The sequence below is a fragment of the Zea mays genome, chromosome 7 (assembly GCF_902167145.1).
Source record: "Zea mays cultivar B73 chromosome 7, Zm-B73-REFERENCE-NAM-5.0, whole genome shotgun sequence".
NCBI lineage: Eukaryota > Viridiplantae > Streptophyta > Magnoliopsida > Poales > Poaceae > Zea > Zea mays.
The window spans coordinates 139273117-139283351 of record NC_050102.1 but is presented as its reverse complement, the minus strand read 5'-3'; the positions used below and the strand labels follow the sequence as shown (position 1 = coordinate 139283351).

Genomic DNA, 10235 nt, shown 5'->3' with positions numbered 1-10235 from the left:
TCCGCCCGACCCCAGGGCTCGGACTTGGGCTAAGACCCGGAAGACGACGAAACTCCGCTCCGCCCGACCCTAGGGCTCGGACTCGGGCTAAGACCCGGAAGACGACGAAACTCCGCTCCGCCCGACCCCAGGGCTCGGACTCCGCCCTGGCCTCGGCCGAACGACTTCCGCCTCGCCCGACCCCATGGCTCGGGCTCGGCCACGGCAACGGAAGGCAGACTCAACCTCGGCTTCGGAGGAACCCCCACGTCGCCCTGCCTAGGGCACAGACCGCCACGTCAACAGGAAGCGCCATCATCATCCTACCCCGAATCGACTCGGGTCACGGAGAACAAGACCGGCGTCCCATCCGGCCAGCTCCGCCGGAGGGGCAATGATGGCGCTCCACAAGCTCTATGACGACGGCGGCCCCCAGCTCTCTTACGGAAGCAGGATGACGTCAGCAGGGACTCGACCGCTCCAACAGCTGTCCCTCCGCCAGGCTCCGCCGCACCTCCGACAGCCACGACATCACGCCAGCAGGGTGCCCAGATCTCTCCGGCTGCCACATTGGCATGTACCTAGGGCGCTAGCTCTCCCTCCGCTAGACACGTAGCACTCTGCTACACCCCCCATTGTACACCTGGATCCTCTCCTTACGACTATAAAAGGGAGGACCAGGGCCTTCTTAGAGAAGGTTGGCCGCGCGGGACCGAGGACGGGACAGGCGCTCTCTTGGGGCCGCTCGCTTCCCTCACCCGCGTGGACGCTTGTAACCCCCCTACTGCAAGCGCACCCGACCTGGGCGCGGGACGAACACGAAGGCCGCGGGACTTCCACCTCTCTCACGCTCGACTCCGGCCACCTCGCCTCTCCCCCCTTCGCGCTCGCCCACGCGCTCGACCCATCTGGGCTGGGGCACGCAGCACACTCACTCGTCGGCTTAGGGACCCCCCCGTCTCGAAACGCCGACAAATATCTAATCGTTTTGTGGGGGGTCCCTACCCTGCCTTATGCACTTGAGAGGGTTAGGGTTATACAATTAAGCTCGCTGCTATCTTGAAGCCTACAACCACAGAACTGTCCCCGACTCCCCGCCCATAAGACAGCGTGTGATCCTCCGCGGGGTTTATACCCCTGTATGCATGGAGGTTGGTTGTGATGCTTCGAGTCTGCACGTTTGAATTCCTGCTTCTCCCTTGGGCCACGTCTTACTGATCAGCCTGCGTGGTTTACCCTGTCCGACCCATGAAGGCCCTTTAACGACCTACATAGGAATCCTGGTCGCAGGGTCCCAGGGGATATCCATCCCCACAGGACGAGCACCAAATGAGGGAGGTGCACCAAACGGGGGAGCGAACGAAGGAGGAGCACCAATGATCCATATGGAGGATCACCATATGGATACCCATCCGCGTATGGAGAAGGATATGGATAATTGAAAGGTTGAGAAGAAGGAGCATATGTGGTAGGAGCCTTAGTGTTGGAAGGAGGATTGTCGGTGGTAGAGTTTTTATTAGGAGGAGCATCCACACATGGTCGGAGGATAGAGAGGAGGAGACCAGTATGGAAGTAGAGGTTGCAGACTCAGAAAACGGGGAAGGTCAGAAACATCCTCCCAACACGATGTACAGGAGAAAGATCATCGAAGTAGACGTGACCTACACCGGCAGGGATCTCGGAACTTTGTGGATATTGATCGTTGAGCAAGTCGGTGAAGATGCATATTCAAATAGAGTGAGAGACTCCAATATAAAAGAAAGACAAGCAAATTGGAGGGTGAGGGTATGAATGAATCCAAACATCCTCCTCTATCTAAATGGTAGGTCTATGATTTATTGAACTTCAATTAGTCAAAATGACGTGAATCAAGGAGATAATACGTTGTGACAGGTAGTCTGTAACAATCGATGGGGTCGATATCGACCGTTGGGTACGATATGCTCCATGCTAATGCCAGAGCCCTTGAAGAATCGAGGGTCGGATCCCCTGCCTGCCTACGAGTAGGATGCAGGGAACCAAACGCGCCCCCACGTGTCTGTTACATCGGGTCGATCTGAGGCTAGCTCCTTTTTCCAGCACGGGTGCACGAACAGGCAGTACAATTCAAGAAAAATGGCAACAACTAGCTAGGAGTACATATCAAGTTCTCACTCATGAGTCATGACATGCCTGTACAGCGCTGAACGCTGCACTGCAGATGTCCGCCTGGCCCACCGCCTCCTCTCGTCCCAAAGTCCCCATGGACGTGACATCATAATTCGGACTTGTGCATGCATCAGGTTATTTAGTTTATTTGACCTCCATAAATAGCTAGTAGTAGTTAGGAGACTCAGGCGTGTTAAAGTGATCGCCACCGGCCGTCGGCTATACATGCATAATAAATCGCTTCCGTCGGCCAATGAATCTCGTAGAGTCGTACGTAGTACAGTGTACTAGAAACGTTTTTTTTTAAAAAAACCGTATCCGAAAATAATTTCTGAGTAGTCTGTCACTATAAATATAATCTAAAGGGTTCGATCTTCCCAAGCCACCTTTATAAATCTCTACCATGTATGCAGATACATCTATTCTACCACGCATGTGCCTAGATATCTATACTATATATATATACGTCTAATATATAGCTAGGAAAAAACAAAATAACTTTTAAATTTATATGGAGGGACGAGGGAGTGTAAGTAGTGGTTGAAGGAAAACTTGTCTGAAACTCGACGCGGACGTGGAATGCGACTGAAAACTGACTGCATGCATGGTGCGGTAACGACGAGGCCACGTTTTGTAGAGAGAGAGAGAGTTTTGTTACGTGTCCACATCCACACAGTGCCATAAAAGGGGTCGTCGCAAAGCCGCTACACGATCGAGCAGCGGCGTCAGCCAGCTTTCTTTCTTCATCAAACCGCATTTCCGATCAAGTCCCGACTGAATCGTCGTCGACGACGACGACGACGTCGCACACTCATTTTGTTGTCGCCGTTTTTTTTGGTACGTACAGACGGGTATAGGTACGTAACGTACTACGTACGAATACATTGCGCGCGTTCCTTCTAGTACTAGTAGTAGGCTAGTACGGCCGACGACGACGAGTAGTGCAAATCAAGCGTAAATAAAATCCTTTGCCGACCCCTACCTTATTATTTAGCCGCCGCCTGTGGGCTGCTGTGGCCGTGTCCTAGACGAATATGCATGTACGCACGTACTTATGCAGTATTATTACTACTAAATTAAGTCGTACGTACGTGCTTATACAGTACGTCGTCAGTACATATATGCAGTATTATTAGCATGTACAGAGTGATCACGAGTCAAATAGTGGCGAAACAATATATAGCTAGGGTCTCCCGATTACTACTAAATTTGTATTAACACTTTTCTTGTGGTCTGACCTTCGCTCGCGTAAACGGGGGAAGGGAAAAAAAAACAAAAAAAAACGAGCATTTGACTATCGCCGTCTTCAGTTAATTGCCCTTCTTTTGTCGAGTACTCAACATCCCAGCCCATCCTGCAGGGCGGTCGGCTCTGGAGCATATCGTCTGACCGAAAACTACAGCTAGCTAGCATTCATTCATTTGGCCCGCGCGCGGTTATCTGGAGTCTCGCCATGCACTTGCACTACTGATATACTACGGAATAATACATTGAAATATAGGAATGCATGGTGTGGATCGGTATGGGGCTATGGCCTATGGCCTATGGGCATGCCAGTCGGCAGTGTCACGATTCGGGCCGCCGCGATATACTTAGGGCATGTACAGTGGAGAGACACCAAAACGGTTCTCCAAGCACAGGAGACAACTAAGAGACTCTATTGTACAATAGAGTGTCTATAAACGTAGTCTATTAATAAATACAGAATTAAATGTATTTGTATAGCATCAGATCGGTAGAACAGACGACAAATTCGTACAGTGAGAAGTGAGGCGTCTGTTGTTACTTGGTTTACGAGACAGAGGCGTCTCTTCACGGAGAGACGGCTCTAAGATTATTTTGCAAATAACCCCTAAAACACCTTAAGAGCCCCACATTAAACACCACTGTACATGCCCTTATGATTGAATAGTAGGTCGGTCACCGCGGTCCGTGGCTGGCAGTCACACCGCCTCCCGCGGGGCCTCGGCACAGTTGCCATGCATGCATGCATGCGCATGGGCATTCGATCTCTAGCCAGCAGGTGCTGCGCGCGCGGCGGGCTCTGTGTCGCGCTCTGTCCTCTGTACATGGACACATGGTAGGGAGAGATCAGTGTGGTCGTGTCGATCCTCGATACGATGGATGCGGCGATCGAATACGATCCGACGACGGCAGTGTACGTCTTGTCGCCTTCCGAGCGAGAGGGACACGCGCACGGTCGAACAGTGGCGGGATGCCGTCGAGGCGAAGGATGGCTGCCACGCGCCAGGAGAAGAAAGCCCCGCCACGCCGACCGCGCGCGCCGCCACTTGAATGCGGTCGGAGCCAAGCGACGGCGGCCGCCTGCGCGCGCCCGAACCATCAACCATGTCTGGACGTGCAAATTTAACGCGGTCGCTGAACGGACACACGCGGGCGCCGCTCTGGCTAAGGTGCCTGTTGCTGCTGCTGCCAAGACCCCCCGCAATAATCGCCGGGAAACAAACGTACCCCTAGCACTAGCAGGCGCGCCGGCGTCTCCTGGCCGCGTCGATCGTCCTCTTCTGCTCCCGTGCGTGCATGCCTTCTTCATGCCGCCGAGATCTTTCATCGCCTAATATATAGCAGAACTAAGTCATTCGAATCACGGTAAGATTTTGTTCAGCCTCTGCCATACACCAAATAAGGTGAAATGCGTATCTCAAATTGATCTAAACTTTGTTCTAAAAGGTTCCAAATATCCATTTTAAAGCTAAATAAACACAAATAAAATGGCTAGCATAAATATCCTAAATAGACACAAGTGATTACATGTGTCGTGGTTAGGGGAGTTTAAACGATCACCGTTCCAGGAAATATACACATATTTTTTCTCTTCAGATTTCAATGTGCAATTTAAGATATAAACGTAGTTACATATTAACATAAAAAAATGCATGATTCAATTACTAGGGTCTACTAAGCCATACATGAAACCACTGTTTAGGGTTTAAACGAAATGGACATCGCTTCGTCCGTCCTGCGCCTGCACGCGCAAAGAGCCGCAAGATATACTGTTCCCGCCACATGCATGCGTTCCGTGACGGTGTAGGATCAAGCCAAAATGTACGTTGCTGTCAACACTCAACAGTAGCTCGGCATGCACCGTATATTGCTTGCTGGACATATATGCGCGTCGATCGTTCGATGATGATTAATACTTGTGGGTGTCTCTAACTGTATGTGACGTGCGATCTTGTCGGAGAGATAAACACGGCCTCACTCTGTACCAACGCGTTCGTCCTCCTTTGTTGGCAGGTGTACAACCGTAAGACACCGGTTTGATTTTCTAAGTATAAGAGACGACTAAAAGACTGTATGGTACAATTTGAACATAAATACAACTGAGAGACATAGTTTATGGAAAGTCGTGAATAGACGGACTCTTTGTGAAAAACCTGTCTCTTATATTTTTTTTCACTCAACCCCTTAGAGACCTTAAAAAAACTCCATATTAAATGAGGTTGTAAATGCCCTAATATAGCTAGGGGTGGTAATGTATCGTGATCAAAATACTTATTCACATAATGGTAGGTCACTGGATAAAATTTAGTTCAAAAATAAATTTTAGGATCTAATGATCAGTGAGAGAGGAAGCTAGTGCCCATGCCATTGATACACCTATAATAATTTCGTTAACCTCAAAGTTTATCAGTCCAAGAATTGCTTAGGGTGTGCATGGCAGCATGAGTGTATGTGTATCCACGGGGCGAGCGTGCGTCTGTTGGGAAAAAAAGATGCTGTACTTTGATTTGATTGGACAAAAAAACGGAGGATATAACAGCAGCGCTGGAAAAATTCATGGCCCAGGCTCTGTTGGGCCGATAGATCGTGAGCGAACCCAACCATTGGCTCCTAGATGAACCCACGGGGCCCAACTTTTCCTGCTGCATGAACGTGAGATCGTCTGGCCCTGCGGTCCTGCCGTCCTGGTGGACTCCTACCAGCCATGCCGTCTTCCTTGGCCGGCGCGGCGGCGCCTATCGGCGGCCGCGTTGCGGGGCTGTCCTGATGGAGACGTCAATCCCCACCCGAGAGTTCATGGATCGCCGATAATGAATGCCTCATGGCTGCAGAGGCTGGTGACGTCGACTCTGCGAGGTGCTCCTCTGCCGAGTATGCTCCATGCCTCCACGTGATTTTGTCCCCTTCTGCACTTGTCTTGATGAACCAGATCGATTTTATTCGGCGTGTTGTTTAATCGATCTGCCGATCCGAGTTTAGGAGGTGTTTGGTTTAGGGACTAATTTTTAGTAGTCTCTAAATTACAAAAATTCAGTATTTTATAATTTAGGGACTAAAAAGTAGTCCGTAGAAACTTAACTGCAGCAGTCATATACAAACTCGGCGATGTCAAGTTGCGGGGTTCTCGCTCTGAAATCGGTGAGCGGTGCAGTGGTACAGCAGCGGAGGATGGAGAGGAACCATACCCAAGTACACTAACCCCATCTATTGCACTGACATTCAGACAAAACTGCTCCCTTGCTGTTGATTTGGATTCCCGTGCAAAGACGTTCTTTGCAATCGCATTTCTTATCTGATAACGTCGATAATAATTGGACTGGTACTGAGAAGCGTGTGGTACCCAAATGCCTCACTGGTGGGCGCTAGGAACCAGACCGTACTAATTAACTGCGGATGCTCCTTCAGGTTATCCAAACAATGCCCATTTGAAGGAGCTGGAGAAGGCCCCAGAGAATCTGTATCTGTTCAAGGCTGACGAGCCAGACCACGACACGCTAACAGCTGCAGTTGAGGGATGCGAGGGGATCTTCCATCTCGCCACTCCGGCGGTGCCTGAAGATAAGATTGTTGATCCTGAGGCAAGTCCTTGCTTGCTTGACACCAATGCTTATCATCAGATTATGTAGTACTGTATCTGCACAGATTGATGGAGTACACAAACTAAGCTTGTATTGGTAGAGAATCATGGTACTATGAATTGGCATTTGGATCAGCGTGTTTTGTTCTAGTAAGATAATACCACTTCTCAATTAATGCAATTCCAGCCTCCCAATGTTTTGTCCTTTGTGCCCATATATGCTCTAACTGTTGAAGAACTGAAGGAAATGTGCTAGTGGATTTTTTCATCCTTGGAAGATATTCACGCTTGCAAAACCAAGCTGTTTTTTTCACCACCACCATCCTTGGCAAGTACTTCATTAAGAGAAATAGAATTACCAGGCAGACGGCACCGCTCTGACAGAGCCCTTGTAGCAAATGTTACAAACCACCAAGCCGGTGGTGAACGATCTGAACCCGATCAAAGAGAGAAAAAGAGAAGAAAGAGCAGTGAAGGAGGGGAAGAACCCACAACCCCCAAACCCTACTAGCTTGAACCTGCGTTCCCGCTAAAGAATGTGACCATTCTGTTGTTTCCACGCAATTGTAGATATTTCCATGAAGAAAGCTTGTTATAAGTCTCTTCACCCTTTATTAAATCATGCTGTAGACATTTCATTTCCCCAAACTTGTGTGATGCCTAAGTACTGCCAACACCTGACATCAGTGGCGGAGTCAGGATTTCTCCAAGTGTAGGGCTGAATATTACACTAAAAATTGTTTATACCAGCTAAAACATTTAAATCACATAAATATATAGATAATATCACATATAAACTTTGTTTGACATAATAATTGTAATTTAACACAAAATTGACTTAAAAGTAGCATAAAAAGAGGGTAAGCTGAAAGGAGCGACTTGGTCTTAGAGTGTATTGGCGGTAACTTCTCCATCTCTAATTTTAGCAGCGTTCATATACAATATACCTCCAAGTATTGAAGCCTGGCCACCTGCATTGGCTGCGAGCTCGCGCGTGGTCTGCTGCCACTGGCTGCCTGCTTGCAGCGTCCGTAACTCCGTATGGCTGCTTGCTCGCCTGCAAGCCGTGCCGCCTGCTGCTGCCCACTGCTTAGGGATATGTCTTGTCTAACCCTAAGAGTAGGGCCTGGGCCCTAGTGGCCATAGGCCTGCCTCCGCCACTGCCTGACATTAAAATTTCATTCCGAGTAAAGGTGAAATCAAGTTTTTTTCATGTTGTATCTCTTCCTCCTGAGCCTTCGGTCCTGGGCCAGTTAGAATGGTGTAAGGAGAAGGAAAATTTGGTGTATTGTTTTCAAGTCGGACAACTTCGGTCTGGCTGACCGACTTAAGCGATTAATCGTGATTAATCACGATTAGTCGGACGGCTTGGACGATTAACCGTGATTGGCCCAAACCGACTTGTCCGATTAATCGGACTTCGAACGACTTGAAAACAGTATTTTGGTGTTAGAGGTATGCCACAAGCTGGAGAATGCGGCTATGGGCCTCTTTGGGTCCTTTGGATGGATTTTTATTTCAGAAATTGAGTTATAAGTTGAATTTGTTTAGTAAACTTGTTTGGGCCGTTGCCGTGATGTTTTTTTATATAATAATGTGGTCTGATTCCTCTTCCAAGAGGATGAAGCCGGAATTTTCTTTCCATTATGTAAAACAAACCCTTCATCCTGAGCAAGCTTCTTGTGTTTATTGTTTGTTTGCATTGCAAATCTTGCTGAGAGTTTTGTGCTTTACAGAATGCTAGTGCCCTGTACTCACCACGCTTTGAACACATCAATGCAGTCAGAAGTACTAGAAACTGCCGTGAAAGGTACCTTAATGTGCTAAAGATCTGCTCCGATGCGAAGGTTCAAAAACTTGTTGGGATATCCTCCAACGCTCCTGTGGGTTTTAAACCGAATTGGCCTCAGGATAACTCAAAGATCAGAGTTGCTGGTCAGACAAGGAATTATGCAAGGAAATTGGGGTTATTCCAGTCATATGTCCCTTGAAAGGACTCTTGTGATTTTTTTCCCTTAACATAAGCTAGTTTTTCCTAGGGGTGACTTACCCACAGAGCACTAAGGTGTTGTTTGGTTCACAAATAGTAACATAAATGATAATGATTTATACTCGAGTACCGGCGGTAACAAATTTGAATAGGCCGGTATCAACTTTTAGTGTGGTATCTGATTATGATTGCACTAAAACAAATATGATTTAACGTTATCAGTTACCTATTACGTTACAAATATGTGAACCAAACGACACCTAAATCATAACCTTCTCTGCTGGCTACAGTGCCGCTATATGGGTGGGGCAAGGGTTTTCTCGACTCGTGTGGGAAGGTCTTCTTTTTAATACAATATCTGGGACTGTCTTATCCTCCACAGTTCGAGTTTTTATATATGGAAGGACTGATATTTCATCGCCAAGTCCAGTCTTTCCAGGTAGTGCCTATTATTGCAGCCCTTCTCATATGCTACTAGGATTATCACTTTGATGAATTTTCTGTTCTGACTCATTATGATGATGTTCTCCTTAACCAACAACAACAACAACAACAACAACAAAGCCTTTTTGTCCCAAGCACGTTGGGGTAGGCTAGAGATGAAACCCCGTATGAAAACCTCAGAGCTCAACCCTCAAAGAACAGAAAAGGGAAACAAAGGCAAAGGAGAACCGAAAACAACGAAACGGGGAAACACATAAAAGAGATAAAACCCACAAGGACCAGCAAGATCTAAAATGGACACAAGAAAAGGTCAAACGATTAAGGAGGAAAAGCGAAACTATCAATCAGGGTTCTGGCACGTGAATTGCACACTTCCACCCCTTCCTATCTGCGGCGAGCTCTTTATCAATATTCCACTCCTTCAGGTCTCTCTTCACAGCCTCTGTCCACGTCAAAGTTGGTCGGCCTCTACCTCTCTTCACATTTTCGGGACGCCTAATTATTCCGATATGCACTGGTGCCTCTTCAGGTCTTCGTTGGATATGTCCAAACCATCTCAAGCGATGTTGCATAAGCTTCTCCTCAATTGGCGCCACTCCTACTCTCTCTCGTATATCATCATTCCGGACTCGATCTCTCCTTGTGTGGCCACATATCCAGCGCAACATACGCATCTCTGCCACACTTAGTTGTTGGACATGTCGTCTTTTAGTGGGCCAACATTCTGCTCCATACAACATAGCCGGCCGGATTGCTGTCCTGTAGAATTTGCCTTTTAGTTTGCGTGGCACCCGGTGGTCGCATAAGACACCCGCAGCTTGTCGCCACTTCAACCATCCGGCTTTAATTCTA

At 48.1% G+C, this 10235-nt stretch overlaps 1 pseudogene across 1 annotated transcript; it reads left to right on the top strand.

Moving 5' to 3' along the window:
• Positions 1-5948: 5948 nt before the first annotated feature.
• LOC100275001 (cinnamoyl-CoA reductase pseudogene) lies at positions 5949-9311 on the top strand (annotated as a pseudogene). The gene is made up of 3 exons (NR_153782.1): positions 5949-6243; positions 6778-6950; positions 8732-9311. The product of NR_153782.1 is annotated as a cinnamoyl-CoA reductase pseudogene (transcript).
• The last annotated feature ends 924 nt before the right edge of the window (positions 9312-10235 follow it).